This window comes from Ostrinia furnacalis, unplaced genomic scaffold (genome assembly GCF_004193835.3).
Source record: "Ostrinia furnacalis isolate ACB-3 unplaced genomic scaffold, ASM419383v2 OfSCF0067, whole genome shotgun sequence".
Classification (NCBI taxonomy): domain Eukaryota; kingdom Metazoa; phylum Arthropoda; class Insecta; order Lepidoptera; family Crambidae; genus Ostrinia; species Ostrinia furnacalis.
In genome coordinates, this window is record NW_021130306.1 from 476712 (window position 1) to 480491 (window position 3780).

Consider the following 3780-nt stretch of genomic DNA (forward strand, 5'->3'; position numbering starts at 1 on the left):
TGAGTTAGTAGAGATTAAACTGTCATATTTGGTAAGTATCTTCAACATTATTTTGATTTTGTCTATCATTATTTTATACTTTCTTCTTTCTCTATTATTTTATTTAAAGTCACTTTTTTAAATTAATTTTCTAATTAGAACTTCAAAGCTCGTCGTACCTCCTACCCGTAGGTTCGGTCAAGCGTCCATTGCGGGCGGCCACAGACTCCGCCAATTTGTTACAACACCTCACAAAGCACCTCTTTTAATATTATTCCGCAAGACCCTTAAATTAAACGCTCAAATATTATATTTTATGTTATGAAAAGGTTGCGGATCTCTGTGTTATTCGGTCCTTTTTTCTCACAAACTGGATACCTGGGTCCAATGGTTTTCTTACTTTTGTTTGAGGTTTTGACTTCTTACCACGCGTTTTCCTGTGAATTATTTTTTGGCTGAGCGCAGTTCTTTAAGCCTCTGAATGCTTTTGATTTAACTAAGTATAGCACTTACGTAACGTGCGTAGTAGATGACGAATTACTCCATTGGTTTTGAACTAGGTTCCTATATCTTTAAAAGTATTTGCTTTCACTGAAAAATGTTTGGTATTTGTAATGACAGCTTACAAAATTGGTAACACTGATTGCTTTTATTAGTTTTAAGCTAAATACGAATAGTTTTTTTACACAAATCACTACCTTTTATCCCAAACACATCATTTTTTGAAATACTGTTAATAGGTACCTACCTACATAAGAAGCCCATTTTACGAGCAATAAAACGTTATTGCAGCAATATACTTAGCAAATAAAGCGCCATCACACACCGTAAGTTATATCAATACGCAATTTATTGTCTACACTGCTGCTGTGTATTTAACGAGCGCCGGGTTTCTATTATAAAAGTATCCCTTAGGGGTGTGAAATCGTTACTTCTCAGGTATTTTATTTTTATAAAATATAGATCGTNCTAGCTTTCCGCCCTCGGCTTCGCCCGCGTGGACTTCATATTTTTTCCAAAATAAAATGTAGCCTATGTTACTCGTGAGTAATGTAGCTTTCGAATGGTGAAAGAATTTTTAAAAACGGTCCAGTAGTTTTTGAGCCTATTCATTACAACCAAACAAACAAACAAAGTTTTCCTCTTTATAATATTAGTGTAGATAGATCGTAAAGTTTAACATAAAACAAGCGCGTTTTATTGTAACGCCGGCGGCGACGCTATAAACGCCGTATCATATCGTAAACTTATGGGAATGATACCTCGGATACTGTCTTGGATTACTTGCCAATATAGAGAGTCTACGAGTATATCGGTTACTTTGGTTCTCCTGCGGATCTCCTCATTTCTGATTCGATCACGCGACGATCTAGTAAAGACGACGGGTTCATCCAGTGTCTAAGTAGCTCAGTTGGAAGAGCAGTCGCCCGGCAAGCGGAAGGTCGTGGGTTCAATTCCCGCCTTAGGCAGTTCGATTTTTTCAAGTTATTTATAATTTTCAAAAAAAGATCTAGTAAAGGTCGCGGGAAGAGCCTGGATGCGGGCAGCGCGGGACCGTTAATTGTGGAAAGCCTTTGTCCAGCAGTGGACGTCATTTGGCTGAAACGAACGAACGAAACGATAGAGAGTCTAAGAATTACAGGCTAGTGCTTAAACGTAGATTTCTACAGAGGTAGAGCGATAGGGGTAGGTGTGATATTGTAACGTCAAACGTAAGCGTAACGTCAGCGAGTCTTTAGACGTGTTTCAGACATCCGTGGCAGCGCTGTTACGTCTTTCATCCGTCCCACACCGCCTCTGTACCACAGGCACCTACTCAAATGCGTTATGTCTCTATAGGAATCCTACTGCTACTATATGAACAAACTCGGACACCATTTAAACTTTTCAATCACCTGCACTTTCTAAGAAATATTTTATTACGTGACAAAGTGACTATAAATAGCCACTTAAGTGTTCCATTCATTTGTTTTATTGGCAATACACGAAGAGACTAGTGCGGTGAATCACACGCTGTAATCTGTAGTTACATTATTTACAGCCTGTTACTGCGGATCCGACATTTGTTACACAGGCTTTTTGCCTTAATCTGTACAGCAATATATCAGGAAGCAGTACTATGGCACAGATAGAAAGCACTGCGAGCAACAGTTAACCTAACTGTCGGCAATTTGGACTCGCATGAAATAGAATAAATCGGCCCGTCTCACCCCATCTCAATTTCAATCTTAATTCCAAACTATACGTGTGATTTTCTATTGAAAATCGTCAGGTAGTTACATCTTNTACATCTTTTTCTGTGTTAAGAAGAGTGCGCTAACCAAAAAGGTTTTTGTCCCATTTTGAACTTTACGAGTGGATGAAAGAGTGCAAATTCGTATGTAAATTCAGTATGCACCAGGATGCTAGTGTGATGTCTATTGCGGACTGAGGGTTAATGGCGCAAGTGTTATTGAAGCCAATATTATCCACCTCGGTCCTCAAACAAATTCGTAGGACAAATATTGCGGTTTTGCATATTTCAGTTAAATCCACCACTGTACAATATGTAACCAAATCTAAACTTTCACAGTTTAAAATTGCTGTGTTTGTTTTTTTTTCTTTCGTGTCACATATTGATCTCTTTAAAACTTTGGACTTACAGTTTCAACCCCTTCTTTATTAACAAAAATTACACATTCGTTGAACAGTGTTTTATGTGACGTTTAGTGGAAATTGATTTGTTTTTATTAGGAAAATAACTTCTTGATCTGAGGTGGAATTGTGTAAAGCAATCGTTATCATTTTACAGTTCATAACGTGCTATTATTCTGTCAAACGGTTTGTTTAACTGACTTTATCGTACGTTATGAACTGTCAAATGATTACGATTGCTTTGCAAAATTCCACCTCTGATTAGCCATTAAATAATAAAGTATTTATGTTTTTATTATCAAAATAACCTGTGCATCTTGTAACAACCTAAGTACCAACCCTGTTAAAACGACGAGCAGGTCAAGCGGTCGTAACCTGTGTTGTTGACAGCCCTGTGGACTGCGGACGCGAGGGCTGCCCTCAGCTTGATGACTTAATAACGCCTTTAGCGGACTCTCGTCACCTGGGACCTGCAAGACCTCAATAAAGCTTGAGGTTTGTAGGTGAACTATTTGGAGATACTACGAGTACATACATACAAGTATTATGGAGGTAGAGTTCATTGATTTCTCAGAGAGTCAGACCTCGTTAGTTTAGAGTTTAGTGGAAACTTGATTACATAAAATAAATGTATCAGCGTACGTCTCACTTAAGATTCTCCGAATTCGTCATCATCTGCCGTCCAATGATTATGGAATGAGCCAATTTGTAAACTCAACTTTCACTTACATAATTCAGTGGCTCTCAATGAGGTTTAAGAAATCTTTACAATAGAGAAATTGACCTAATACACATGCCTCCGAATTTCCGAATAATATTACCACCTGTTTAGATAAACTTCTCTACGAAGGTATACAAGCATTTGCATAAGCATATTGGTAGTCCCACCAGGTAAATAGATCATAACTTAAATTGCGCAACACGTTATGGTCCTCTAGTGGAGTATTCATATAGAGTGCTAACAGTTCAGTATGGAGTTTTAACAAGGCGAAGGCGAGCGCATTACCTATGCACGTGCGTCCGGTGAATGGGGCAAGTTTAATTGAAGCCGGTGCTGCACCGAACCGGGTCCGCCATGGGACTTGGTACAGTCATGGCCAATGTTTAGTATACCTACATTTTGATAAGTCGACTTTATTGCCTCCAGTTTAGGTCTAGTATGAAGTG